The sequence below is a fragment of the Taeniopygia guttata genome, chromosome 20, assembly GCF_048771995.1.
Source record: "Taeniopygia guttata chromosome 20, bTaeGut7.mat, whole genome shotgun sequence".
Classification (NCBI taxonomy): Eukaryota; Metazoa; Chordata; class Aves; order Passeriformes; family Estrildidae; genus Taeniopygia; species Taeniopygia guttata.
The window spans coordinates 11,278,470-11,293,612 of NC_133045.1; the positions used below are offsets into that span (position 1 = coordinate 11,278,470).

Below are 15,143 nucleotides of genomic sequence, written 5' to 3' on the forward strand. Positions count from 1 at the left end.
TCACATGTGAAAACCTCTGCCTGCCTCTCTCTGCCCCAACCCTGTAAGCTGTAATTGTAATACAGGGGATGAAAGACAATAATTAGTTCTGAAAATAAATTGAGTACAGTTAAACAATCTCCTTGCTGCAATCTTCAATTAAAAAAAAAAATGAAAGGAAATGAATGAATAATTCCTTTCCTCCTCGGGGAATAAGGGAAACCAGATCTCCAGAAATAGGGAGTATAAACAACAAGGCAAGATCTATTCCCAAACAAATTCATCTACAAGGCAAATACATTAGAACTTTTTTTTCCATTAAAACATATTTGTTTCTCAGCTTATGAACCAAACAGAGCAAATTGCACATACATTTGAAATTCTACATTAAAAATGTGTGCAAACATTTCCAATAATCAAGATGACTGTGAAATGTTTGTGCCAAGTCAATAGCTCTTCTTCATTTGAAGATGGTTCATATCCATCACATGGTATTGGTTCCAGGCCCAGTGTTTCAGCCTGAAGTACTCAAACACCATGAGTCAGTTCCCCTCAAAATCATTTCAGTGACTTAAAATGAGACACAACATACATAATTCTTGGGAACGTTTGAAGCTGCCTTTTATCTTACAGGAATCTACATCATTCATTTTTCAGGCTGCTTTTTTCTAGCACTAAAAAGTTACAGAATTTACTACAAAAAATAATATATTAAATGTGGAAAGAACCATGTTCTCATATTTATGATATTCCATGATCTGGAGGGTTAAAACATCATCTATAATTAGGGGATCCTGAAGGTCAGTGATTTGAAACCTCCCAGACTCCCACTCAATTTATTTGGTTTCAGGGGGTGAAATCCAGCAGGCAGTGGACCAGTGACACCCCAGGATGGCACTGGCACTGCATGGGACCCTGAGTTATTGAGCTGCCGGGCAAGGGGAACAGACCCCTGGAATGTGGCATGTTAGAGTGCAAACACACCTGGCAAGCTCCTGTCCCTGCTCAGTCTGGGTTATGCCTTTGCATTGACTTCTATTTTCCACATTCTCACTCGTTCCTTTTGCTCATGGCATTCTCTCAGCAGCCATCACCACCACATCTCGTGTCCAGCCTTGCCAGGCTGTGCCAGCTCCAGACTGCCAGAGACAGCCACGCTGCCCAAACATGTCAAACAGCAGAATTGTGACATTTCAGCCCACAAGAAGCTTTCACAAGCTTAAAAACTCACAAGCTGAAAGCCCCACGCTCAAAACCCAACACAACACCACACCAACCCTCAAACAAAATAAAAAATGAAGTGCCAAGAGCTCATCATGCATAGGAAGTAAGTGAATGCAGCATTCTGCAGGGATTTTATTTAGTTTTAAAGTCAAATGCTCTCTGTCTCCTTGATAGGGAGAACCTGTGTCTCTGTCCTTCCAAATATCAGCACAAACAACATGAAAAGCTGCCCAGATATTTTTCTTTAATCTCAGCTTTAAGACAGCCTATTGTCAGTTCAGTTTGTTTAAAGCCAGAGAAGCTCAGGATAAAAATATTCCTGCAAAGTAACCATTCTACAGCCTGTTGGACAGCAGTATTATAAAAAAAAGAAAGGAAAAAATCTCACCCTTACACTCGCCAGTGCTCGTAGGGGAGTGCTGCATAGAATTGTCACAATAAGTTAATATGACAGTATAAAAGCCAATATTCACCCTGGGATTACACAATAAATAGACTCCATTAAACTACTCTGTAAACTCTCCTGTGAGAAATTTCTCTTTGATCCAGAACTTAATAGGAATTATTTAATCATAATGAGATGGTAATAAAACAGCATCACCTGAATAAGCTATTTTATTACCTGTTTCATAATTAGCTCTTCTTCATTATAATTCTTTCAGATACTGGAAACTATGTTAAGACTCACAGAAAATACAGAGGTGATTGATGACAGCCAGTGGGCCTTCATGAAGGGAAAAATCATGCCTGACAAATCTGGGAGCCTTCTGTAAGGGGGTTACTGTGATGGTGGGTGAGGGAAGAGGGACTGACAGTGTTACCTGGGCTTGTGGAAAGCATCTGGCACTGTCCTGCACAACACCCTCGTCCCTCAGCTGGGCAGAGATGGCTTTGACAGGAGGGTTTGGGGATTTTTGCTGCGTTACTTTTCCTTACCATGGTTACACAAGGCCCTGCATTGGCACCAAGGAAGTGACAGCACAATCCAAGAAAAATGAGATCTCTCCTGAATTTGTGTTCACAACAGAATCCATGGTTTAACCCATCTCTACTGAAGATGCTAACACACCGTTGGTTTTTTGGTTTTTTTTTTTTTGTTTTCAAAGACTAAGAACATTTGGTTGCAGCTCCTTTGAGAAAGAATTGATCCTTTGCCTTCTCCAGCCTTGGGCCAAATGTCGAGTTTCTGCACCAAAGCAGGGTTACACAAGACCTTAAAAACTGCAAATTCATGACACAAGCTCGGAAAAACAGGATGTTTTTTCAGCAAAGCACATTGTTGAGTATGACTGGACAACTGTTACTAAAGCCTTCCAAAAACTACCTGGCACACACCACACAAAATATGCACATGAATAATTTATTTGAATTTGCCAAAGTTACCAATGGACACTGTCAAGAATCCTTAAAATAACCTTGAACCCTTAGAAAGCCCTTAAATAAGGGCAAAGCACATGCATACATGAAGCTATTGAAAAAATAATGTGACATAATAAGATTCTACTTTTCTGAGGCAGATTTTTGACTACACAGATTTATAACCAGACGTCCTCACCAAGTATCCCAAAATTTTTAGAGACCATACACCTTGGACAGGTGCATATTTCTCAAACAAGACTGTAAAATCAATGTTTCACCCTCTATTTTTCTTTTACTCTAAAACTTTATTTAAAGATATGAAATCTTGCCACCACAATGAATTTTTTCTCCCTGTCCACACCTCTCTCATGTGTATTTTCACACGGATACCTGAAAAGTTAAGAGTATTAGAATAATTTTGTAACACTTTGCTATTGGAACAAAGGAACTTTCCTTTAGTGAAATATGAAATCCATCAGAATATTTTTTTTTCTTAGAGCTCATTCTGAGACTTCAAAAAAGCATTAACAGATAACTTGACAAGCCTTTAAATGCTGTTGAGTTCCTAACACAGAATTCATGCCAGAATCCAAAGTCCTGGCTGTATACATGGGAAGTGTTAGGCAAGTTTCACTCCAGTAAGAATGTAATTGGATTAAAACACATCATTTGATAATTTTGCAGTTAGTCACCGAAATAAGCATGTAAGTAATTTCAATTTTGCAGAAAAGTAGTCCTCTTAGTGGAGTCATGCAATTTGGTAGGGAATTACTTTTAGGAAATTTTGAAAGATAGCGCTATTTAAAATCATATTAAAGATGTAACTGAAATTAAGAAAAAAAAAGTTGCACAAAATTCTGTCAATATCTCAATTTGTGAATTAACCAGCTCTTGATATTCAACTCTAGTAGAGTGATTATGGGCTACAGCCAAGAAGGGGCATGTGTGATAAATATCTCTTTTTATGCCTCCATAAAATGCTCTTCTATCATGAATAAAAAAAAAGTAGATAAACAATCTGTGATGACAAATTAGCATTTAAAATTTCTAGGCTATCTAACCTCCTCTGCACGTACTCTGAACAAACACTAATAAAGTGTTCAGCTCTACAATGAAGCTGTTTGGGTAGCTAAATAGTAATGGAGCAGATGCTTAATATCAGCCTTTAAGCCTCAAAATGTACAAATACAATTAATTGCCAGCCCAATTTTGGAGCCCGAGTTGTTAGAAAAAGAAGTGTCTTTGAAATTCTGACTGTAGGCAGAATTTTTCTTTTGGAGGGGGAGAGTGTGTGTTATTTTAGCATAATTAAAACCTTTTCAGTGCAAGTGTCACCTGCACCCGTGTTCTTCCCACCCCATCCACTGGTACTGAATTCTTCTTACTGAGATTCTTTTTGTTACATGGAGAAAGTCAGAACCTGAGCAACACGGATTGTCTTTTTTTTAAAGGACAATTGCACCATTCCGCTCTTCACAATGTAAGCAATTTGAGGTTATCAGTCTGTTTGCATGTCTTTTCACTGCGCTCAGCACAATGAAACCCTGACCTTAATTACTGGCTATCATCATAAAAACTACCACGGTTACTACCACCAGCACTGAGTCAGAAGCTTTGTTTTATACGTGATTACTAGCTGGTGAACCTTCCCTGATCAAACTGAGCAGAGCAGTGCTGAAAATAAAATAACCATTTAAAATAAAATCAGTTTTCGCAGTCTAAAGTGCTGCTGGAAATAGGACAATATAAGCTATTCATTCCCAACACCGCTGCTGCAAGTACAATCTATGGTTTATAATTAACAGATATACAATACTTTTCCCCTGCTACTCCTTTTTTAAGCTCTCCTACATTTATGACTGTGCTAATTCCCAGTGGAAGTGCCTACACTGCAATGCTGCTGAAACTCCCCTTGCAGCACAGTCCTGCTAATACACAGCATTGATCCAGCAGCAATTGCTGGCTGGCTGGGAGAAAAGTTGCACATTCCTGGTGTTAATTTCCCCCGTGCTGCAGAGCAGCTTTTTTGGGGCTGTGGGATGTGTGCAGACCCCACTGCCAGCAGGGATGGGCTCCCAGTACCACAGGCACAGCACTGGGAGCAGGAGGGGCTCTGCTCCAGCTCTGCCCCATTTCCCTCCCTGTGACCCAAACTGGGGTAAAAAAGGCCACAGCAGCACCAAATCCAAGGCAGGACAGCATTTCAGACAGGCCAGTGGACTTTGATGCACTTGGATCCTCCCCAGTTTTTCCCCCATGTGAAGCCCACTGGAAGGGTGATGCCACCCAAGCTCCTGGCAGGGGAAGGAGAGATGGAAAAGGATTATTATATCCACATCCCATTATGCTGCACATTCTAGAAGCAGAATCATCTTGGCACTACTTGGCATTTGGCCCACAAGATAAAAAATAATAATCAGCAGGTTTTAGGGAGATCTCTTCCAATCCCTGCCCAGTCACACCTCTCAATAGAGGGGAGAAAAGAAACCCAAGAAAGGGTTGAATTACACTGCCACATCCATCACTCTGAACTCCATCAATTCCTTTATTTCTTCTGTACAATGAAGAGCAAAGTACACACCTTAATTTTGCTGACACTAACCCTGCTCAGTAAATAAGCATTCTCTATCAATATTTACTTCTCTCTGCACAATAAGCCACTGCTGGAATTCAAATCTTCCTTGCTCCCCTTCAGAAGTCTCAGCTGCCCTGAAAAAAAATCAATCAGCTGTAGCAGTCACTCCTGGAGGGTTCATAATAGCTCAGTTGAGGCACTGGACAAACCCAAAAGCCATTCCCTCTAAATGACATTTCTTCTTAAATTTATCACCAGCTACCTGGGGCAGGCATCAGGCCCTGTGCAGTGTTTTTAGCAAGGCTCAGGGAAACACCCAGGCACAACAAACAGGCTCAAAGGCACCTCCATCCCAAGCACCTGGAGCTCTGAAGGACTGTGGGGACAGCCAGAGCATCCTTCCACCTGGTGGAAGCCCAAAGGTAACATGGGAGTTACCTGGAGAGACAGGAGCAGCCCACAGCAGCAGCAGCAGGCACTCACAGAGCCCACAAAACTGCTACAGGCAGCAGCAAGGACAAGGGTGGAAAACACAGAAAGCTCCTGGCTTTCAATCATATCACTGTTTTGGGTTTTTGTTTGTTTGATTTTTGTTTCCCCCCTTAAATACAATTTCCAAGGGAAGCTTTGCCCCTGCCAGAAGGAGAAAGCAGAGTGATTCAATTAATAAAAACAGATTACCTTTTACCAAGTTAAATAAAAGCCAATAAAAATGAAATACCAATGCACATGGCAGATTTATGCTAACCACTTCATTGCAAGGCAGACACACCTGGGCATGATATTAAGAAAGATCAAATTAAACTTTTGTGACTGCAACAGCAGGTGACAGAGCAGCACTTTCCCTTACAACATCATCTGACTACCAAGTATATCCTTGCCTTCTGCCTGAACCCACTTTTCAACCTCCCTGAGAGAAGTAAATAATATTTCTTGTTCTTCTGCACAACCTTGCACACACCTGTGGGGAAGGGGAAGAGGGCTGACACCAAAACAAGTTCCCAAACCCAGGAACTGCTTTTCAGAAGTATTGCTGACCAGATTGCAGAGCTACAGCTTCTACATAATATTAAAACTTTGGGTTTGCTGAGTGCCACAGTGCTGCAGCTGGAGCTGTGCTCTAATAATGTGTCTACAATGAAAACACAAAGCCACATAAGGGGCCTTCTGTTTAGACAGTATGAACAGTTTGACCTCTTTCATCATAGCCAGCACCATGTCAGAATTCTTTTATTAGCAGAAATCACAAAGAAGTAGAAAACAGTAAGACCTCATATTATGTAAACTCTAACTGGGGACAAACAGCTTAATGTCTAACAACAACAGCAGGCACTATCAATGTGGCAGCTTGGGGTGAAGGGTGTTTAGCTTATTATTCCTGAAAAGTCATTATTACTTCAGCCTTATTTGCACACACATCATACACAGCTGAATGCATCCCATTCTTGTTCCTGCCACGCAGGAAACACTTCCCCCATTCCCTGAAAATGAGATTTTTCACTCTGTACCACAAGTGCAGTGTTCAAGGCTCAGATGGAGACAAGCAAGCAAAGGCTGCAGATCTGTGACTCGGGGAGTGCAGAGAACCAGCATTCCTGAGAATGGGAGCTGCTGGATTTTCAGCCACCCACCACCCAACGTGCTGTGACAGCAGCTCCCGCAGCGAGTGCCTGCTCGGGCGCCCACTGACTTCCCCGGGTGTTTACTACAGGAGTGGGGCCTGAGCAGCACGGGAAGAACCACTTCCCACCCCCGCCTCGATTTTGTGAAACGTCGAAATTCAATTAGTTATGCTTTCTCTCTTCTTCCACTGCCTGTGCAGTTGATTTCACACTGTGACAAATGCAGCCTGGCTTTGAATTTCAGCAGTGCAAGTTGACTGCCCAAATGCGTGCAGAAAGGAAAAAGCAAAGTGATGCAATAGTGGCCAAGGTGAATTAATTTAAATTTAAAATCAACACTTGTAAAGCAGTTTTTTAACACCATTCACCTTGGCTTTCCTCCCACCAGAAAAAAAGCACCATTTTAAGCAATCAGAAAATCCTCAATTTCATGTTTCTGGTCATGTACACAACATTTTCTATTTTAAATCATCACATCACGGAGAATTGCTGGAGATTAAGTGTCTGTTTACCTTTTAGCACAGCAGTAGGGCTGCTGGATTCCAAGGCAGGATGTCCAAGCTGAGGATGAACAGTCCTTTGGCCCACTGGGTACTTTAACGAGCAAATGTTGAAATGACTTTATGAACAGTACATGGAAAATTGTCCTGTGGAGGAGGAGGATGATGCACAGGTTGGAGTTCTGAAATCACCACCAACACATTTTCACCCTGCAGTGTTCTCCTCCTTTGTGCTAAACTTGCACTTGCAATCAGCCCAGCACTGTTGGGACACCAAGCACACAAGTCCCGAGCAGCTGCAGAGTCACTTGGGTTAAGCAGGGTCAAGGAGAACTCATATTTTGGGGCCAAACTGAGAGCAAAGCCAAGAACACAGATCCCAGCAGTCCTCTCACCTTTTGCACAACTGAGCAACTACAAACAAGCACTTCTAGGCCACCCTTACAAGCTTTGCAGAATATTTCTCCATTTGCCCTTTTATCTGAGGCTTAGTATTAAAAAGTCTCTTTGAAAATTACTTTTGTCTATTTAATTAATCTTTTGCCCATATAAAAATCTTAAAATGATTATGAACACATTCAATTTTACTTTCATTGATTTATCTCCATCTGATGACCTATTTTATCTTTTATAAGGCTCACAACAGCAGAACTGGGTCATAATGTAAGTAATACAGCAGAGTAATGTACATTTTGGTGAGCCCTGGTATTAAACCTCTCATTGCTCTCTGCTCTGTCCCAAATGAAGCCTATTACAGCAATTGGATCTGGACTGCTTGGACCAAGCTCTGTCAATTTGCATGATTCAACCTAATTTTTACAGCCCTAATCCTGACATCCAGTGCACCAAAACCAATCCCAACAAGGGAGTCCCACAGTGCTCCTGAACAAACATGGACATGACCAAAGTGACCACAGCAGTGTAGTGGGAGGTTTTAGGAATGACATGGAGAAAATGAGAGGAAAAAGAAGCCCACTTGAAGCCCAGTGGGGAATGGTCAGAATAATTTCAGAGCAGAACCTGCAGTGGGGCAGAAGCACTAAACCTGGGCTTGGTTTTCTGCTGGAAGTCCAAGGAAATGATTCTGCTGTGTCAAAGTCTCCACTGTCAGTAACGAGCGTCCTTGCAAGACTCTGATCATGAAAACAGCCTGGGATCATCCAACTTTGGACTGAGGATGAAGCCCAGCAAAGTCAGTGCCTGTGAAGGGCGTTATTTGGTTTGCTGCTAAGTTCCCAAGTCCCAGAAGTCAAGTGCTGCAGTCTGAAATCAAGATAAAACGAGCTGTATCTACTTTGCTGCAGGCTGCTTATCAGCAGCGTGGAGACATCCCAGACACTCATTATATACAATATACATGAGAGATGTGGAAATAGTTCCTTCCAATTTATTGTAGTATCAATGTCCTTAGGTGATAGATTCTGTCTTTGTGAATGCTATTAAGAACACTGGCACGGGGAGCCTTCTGAAGACTTCTTTTTCCAGGTGAGATCCACCTCAATTAACCCAGTGAGTACAGGGGAGATGAAGTTTATAGGCTGCTATTCAGAAGTTGCTTGAATTTCATTTCAAACAGAAATTCATCACCATGGGTGAATTCACCCACTTCAGAGGGCTAATAAAAAACATTCACAGCACTCTGGCATCTTTGCACAATCAGACCTTTAAGTTAAGTTGGAGTTTTGCATCCAGCTTGATGCTTCACTGGGAGACTGCCATTTTCCAGCATCTTTCAGTGGGTATTTTTTGTATTTTTGTAGTATTTATGAACACATTCATCTGGTAATAACAATTTAAAGGGCAACATTTGAAAGTTTACTCTAGATTTAATACACTTTCTCAGCTTAGATGAATTGAATGTTCAGTTGCTGCTGCTGTACCAGTGCATTTTGTATTTAACTTTATGCAATGATGACAATGGACCATCATGACACTGAAAATGGAATTCTTTTCTCCTTCACACCTTACAGTTACAGCTCACTACAGAGAAGTAAATACAGTATTTTTACAGTAACCACCAGTCTGTCTCCTCTTGATTTACAGACCAAAACCCAAACAAAGTCTTGCTGAACACAAATATTGAGAAACACAGGTTTTCTCAGCAGCAGCCCCCACAGACTCCAGCATGACCCTAGCTGGTCAGGGAGCACATAAACAGAGATGTGGGGTTCTGTACCTAGGAGGTTCCCTGCATCTTTTCCTCCTTTCCTGAAAACTCCACCAGAACAGCTTTTCATCCACCTTTTTCCATTCCCACTACTTCTTGCTCTCAATCCCAAGGCTGCAGCTCCAGAGCACTCCCACGAGCCCAAGCACGTGAGGGGACCAGCAAAGTCTCTTCCCTAAACACAAGAGAAATGTCTTGCTGCCACTTCTCAGGTCTGCTGGTATCACAGACAGAAAGGGAAAAGTTTACTTATCCCTACTTGATTAAAATTAATGTTACCTCTGACACCACACAGAGGTGTTATTACCCAACCGAGTCTTCAAGGGAAGAGAAAATCCCATCAGCTTTATTTTGTCAATCTTTGCAAAAGTCTGTAATTCTTTTTAATACCTTCTGCCCGTTGTACTTGTGGAAACTGTTAAAACTGGAACAGGTCCCCAAGTAGCGTGGAATAACCACAGTCACAGAAGATATTCTGAGAACATGGAAATACTGCATGTCCTCATTTTATCTCTCATTTATGAAACAGCTTCAAGAGTGCCCCTCTAGAACTCAGTGGAAAGGGGAAAACCCCTACATCCCCCCTACATCTATGCAGAGAGGTGAGTCTTGAGATGTAAAACACTACAGACACTCAGTGAAAGAGCATTTTTGGGTTTTTTCTTATTTAAAATACCATTTTTTATAGATACACTACTATATATACATTTATATTAGCATACAGTATGTGTATATTAGGATATTTATATTTATATACATTTAGTAAGTAATCAAAAAAGAATTCCAGCCCTAAATTACAAGAATCCATTCTGTTTCAACCCATTTTCAGGATAAAAACTCACATCTGTTCTTCAGCAAAACAAGAGCCCTGTTCTCACTGCAGCAATCCCCAATTAACAAAATTACCTTTTCACAACGGTTGCTGCCTCATTTACCTTTCCCATCCTTCATAGTGTTGCATTGTCAGACACAAAAGAAAAATCGATCTTAAAGGTATTCTTTAAAAAGTAGTAATAATGCATCTCAGAATGTGGCAGCTCATGAAATAATGATGCCACAAGGGTTCACAGTAGAGCAGGAATGATCAATTCTGATCTACTACAGGTGTGAATGTCTCTCTCACTTAATAAAAGCAAGAGAGGATTGAGAAAACAGGAATGTTTTCCATTAGGAAAGGAAATGGAAACTGGCATTTTGTGCCAGGCTGTATTTCAAGGTGAAGACACAACTCTTCATCAGCCAGAATTTTGGAGAAACCCAACCAATATTGTCATTCTGACAGCAAATATCACAGCCTCTTTCACAGACACAAGAAAGAAGAGGCAATGATCATATTTCATACAAATTAAATGTGTACTATCTGCTATCACCCTTAATGTCAGGTTATTAGAGTACCTTTTTTTGTGCAATATAAATAATTAAATGTTCTTACGATGCAAATCTTCAAGCCTCATGCATGTGGTACCTTTCAGATGTGTTTCAACTTCACTACAATTATTGTTTCTTTTGTAAAATCTGATTTATCAGCTGTTTTTAACCAAATCAGTATCAGGCTGGCTAAGTCTTTTCCAAGTGCAGCTGGGAATTTAACAGAGAGGGCTTTGAACACGAGAGATGTTTCCTCCAGTCCTCTGAAAACTGGGATGTGGGATCCCACAACATCAGCAAATGCTGATCTGTATTTCACTGCTCAGTATTCCATACAGAACAGCTCAGAGCTCCAGGAAACACAGGTCACTGACATGAAAGAGGAATGGGTCAGGGCAAGGCAAGAGGTCAGGTAAAGAAGGGCTGAAGGGGGTTAGAGGTGAGGAGAACAAGACTGCCAAGGAGGGCAGAGGCTGGAGAAGGATGTTCACAGAGGTGAAAAGGATGAAACAGGCAGCAAGCTGGTGGTATTAAAGATCACAGAGTCCAAGCAAATGGTCTACAAGACACACTTAATTAAGAATGGAGTCCTTCCTCACCTTCACCAGTGCCAGCCTGGACAGAGGAAGGCAATCTTTCCACTCCTGTCTGTGATTTCATTATCTTAAGTGCAGGGGCTAAATATTCACAGCTGCAAATGGACTCAGTGGGAGCTGCAATCTGGTTGTGTAAAGTGCTGTACATTGCTAAGTAAGCTGAAAAAAACAGGTCCAAGTCATCTCAGATGGACACCTGAAATTAATGGGTAGTTTCAACCTTAATCTCTTGTTGGTCAATTCAATCCTACAAGATGGGGGAAAACTGGAACTCCCTTATCTCACAAGGAGTTTTAATTCAAGAAAAGAAACTCCCTGGTGCTTATGATCCAGTCAAATACTAAAATGATGAGCACTACAGAGGAGCCCAAAAGGAAATTAATAATTCTGTCTCCAGAACATGGTTTGAATTACAAGCAGAAATAAGGCATAGGGGACACATTGATTAATGAAAGGAAAACAAAATACTGAATAGTCTCTCATTAACTGAGCATCCTACTTTCTGTGCACTGAGGCCAGGGTCCTGTGCAGAAATAGCATGAGACCATATAAAGGCTTCATTGCAATGCAGATGCAGATAAGATGCAAATAAAGGTTGCACAGACAATCTCAATTTAAGGCTTTCTTAAGGTTTGTGTGCTCTGTTTAGCTGCCTTTCTAATATCCTTTAATGCAGGTATTTTTGTGTGTAGCAACTTGCTGAGAAGCATCATCTGAGAATGCTGAAAGGGCTGAATATTTCCACCAGATACATCAATTTCTAACCTCAGCCACACCAGTGCCACTGGAAAGTGTATTTGACACATGACTTATATAGATGCAACTCTTTAAACATGCAGGCACGCTCCTGGTACTTTCTGATCAGCTAATTCAAAATGCTATATAAGAGCCCCTTTGAATTGACCTAAGTGTAAGGGCAGTATTTTTATACAACATGAAAAACAGCAGTGTCTACTCAATTAGGGAGAGGTGCATGTTTAAAGCACATTTTGCAAACTGTGGCATCACAGTATTATATGTGCCTTTAAAGATACTCAGCAGCAATGATTCCTGAACTTGGTAATTTTCCTCTTAGTATGGTCATAGCAGTATACTTGTAAAATCGAAATACATTTCAAAGAAATAGCCCAGAGGTTACATATATATGGAATATATCACTGAGCTAATCACAGTAAAGTAATATCATAGGCAATATTAAACCCCCAGTGCTAACTGCCCCAGGTATTTAAAGTAGCAGTGCAGAAAATGCTGCTGGAACCCAGCCAGTGCTCCACCTGAAACTGAGCCTGCATTTCCCCACTGATTTAAGGGCTTTATACTGAAACATGCTGATTTCTTCTCACCTAATTTGGGATTATAACTTAATACATACATACTCTTTACTGTTCAACTGACTGCTTTAACTTTTTTAGCAGCAATTCTCACAGCTGGTGCTTTAAAAGAGCAAAACCAGGACAAATGCAGGGTCAAGACCAAGGCAAGGTGGTGCCTGCAGGGTCTCTGAGGACAAAAGTAATGTGTTTAATTAAGCACAAGGGGCTGTCCACCCCAACCCCTCTGCCCAAACTGATACAAATCAACATGCACTGGGGCTGCCTAGACATGGTTTTCTCTTTCTCTCAAGGTGAGGGACCAGATGAGTTTCACCACACTTCCTGCCTCTGCTGAGGTTCAGCCAGCACTGAAGAACTTCAGTTTTGGCTGATTTACGCCACTCTTAAACTACAAATGTAGTTACAAGACCTTCAGTGCTACGCCAGCTGCCGCCTGCCCTCACACTCCCCGTTGACTTCAACAGGGCATCTCAGGAGCTACAGAAATGGGTCACTTCAGCCTGAAGGGACTCAGAACTATTCCTAGGGGCTGTGTGTGGATTCCCACAGCATTCCCAGGGAGGAGTGACAGGATGGATGCAGCTGAACCACAGCAAGGCAAGCCCTGGCAGCGCCCCAGCCATGGGCTCCATCTCCAGCAGGGACCCACCCAAACACAAAGGCACTGCCCACGCATGGGAACAGTTCCAGTGTCCAAGGAAGGGATAGTCACTGCTTTGAGCAGCGCTGCAAGTACTCTCAGAAATCCTCAGGTGCTGCTCAGCCCCTTACAGAACAGCCAGGGTGACAAGAGCAGGGTCTGTGCCCTGGGTGAGCAGCAGTGACAGGCTTCAGAGGGTGCCTGTGCCCGGATAGAACAAGGTGCTGCTCTGGAATAATGCACAGGAATAGAAAAAAACAATAAACTCCAGCACAATGTACCAGCCAGCTTGCTAAAAGCTGTCCCTAAGTGCTCCCCATCTTCCCAGGCCCTCGTTTCCCTGATCCTGTCCCTTACCAGCACCATCTGCCCCAAAACTACCTGGCACTTTCTAAGCTGCAAAGATTGGGTGGAATTTCTTTGCTGTGGTCAAAAGCATCAGCCACCTTTATTTGTCTTCTGCTAGGAATTGAAAATTAAACTAATCTAATTACAAATCCGGTGTAAAGAGCTGATGTACTGCTGGATTATCTGAATCAAGACAGCTCTACTCTGCTGTCTTCTAATGAGAGACACTGCGAAATGTTATTCCAGATTTTGTCAGGAGGAAGAAAACCCCCTTTTGTTGTTTTTTACTTCTTTATGTATAAACTGGATTACACACACACCTGACACAAACACCAGCTTTACTGGCTCTGGTTCCTGTGTGTCAACAGCCACCTCTTGCAAAGGGAAAATGCTAAAAATGTTTTAACATAATGCCAGTACAGGTATTTTTTTTGTTCAGACTGAAAACTCTCTTGACTTACTGCATCAGGAGTGATGAACAAAACTGTTCTGTGTTTAAGCAGTCAGAAGCATTTGTCTCCTTAAACAAGACATCGTAATCATTCCTTTTGTAGCCTACTAAAATAACATTCCAGAAAAACTCCTCGCTAAATAAGGATAAACAACATGGTGGCTTGATCACAGCAGACTGCCAGAACAATCACACTTATAATCTTAGCACTGACAGCACATTGAGCAATCTCAGTTACAATTACTTGGTCTCATTTCACAATATCCTCGGGATGATGATTCTGAGAATGCAAAGAGACAACTCAGGAACTGTTTCCAGAGATACAAGCAAACCTTGGCAACACAGAACAAGGAAAGCCAAAAGGAGCCACTTTAAAAGAACAGTATTTTTAAATAAAATATCAATTTTTTAAATGCTTATCCATGCACATTTTTTTTCTTGATATCTACTTGAAAGAAAGGAAGGCAGAAGTTGGAAGGGTTCTCTGCACGATTTGTGAAATGAAGCCACCAGGCTACATTGGAAGTAGTAATACCAACCCCATTTTCCTAATGTTTAGTCCTTATTTTTATGACATCTATATTTGTCACTAGTAAAAACTGCAGCATCTGAGGTTCTGTGTCTCCTTTCTGTCCTTTCAAATAAGAGCTCTCTCCAGTCTGGTAACCTGATGGGAAGTTTGGAGCACAATTTGTTAAATCAGATCAGAGCAGTAACTCTTACTTCAGTAATAGTAATTTCTGAGATCAATGAAGGCAGATACACAGTTTAAAATTATTTAAAAAGTGAAAACAAGCTGGCATCGTATTTCTCTTAAGCAAAATATTCAAATATAATCAATGAAGTCTGAGGAACGTAATCAAAAAGAAACACCTTCTGCTACATTAGAAATGCTCCGAACTGCTGTCCGTGTTGTTTCATCATTTTTTCCATTAAATCAAACACTTCTTCTAAATCAAGCCCTTGGGAAGCAGGAGACA

The 15,143-nt window shown here is 41.4% G+C and overlaps 1 protein-coding gene across 4 annotated transcripts in view; it reads right to left on the reverse strand.

Annotated features, from left to right (window-relative positions):
* CDH4 (cadherin 4) overlaps positions 1-15,143 on the reverse strand; it is a 415,526-nt gene that overhangs the window by 285,065 nt on the left and 115,318 nt on the right. Inside the window, exon 2 of one of the 4 annotated variants that reach the window (XM_072917017.1) lies at positions 7,272-7,406. The exons of the other annotated variants lie outside the window; for them this stretch is intronic. The gene's annotated coding sequence lies outside the window, so the exon portion shown is untranslated. The remainder of the gene's footprint in view (positions 1-7,271; positions 7,407-15,143) is intronic. 4 annotated transcript variants of the gene reach the window in all.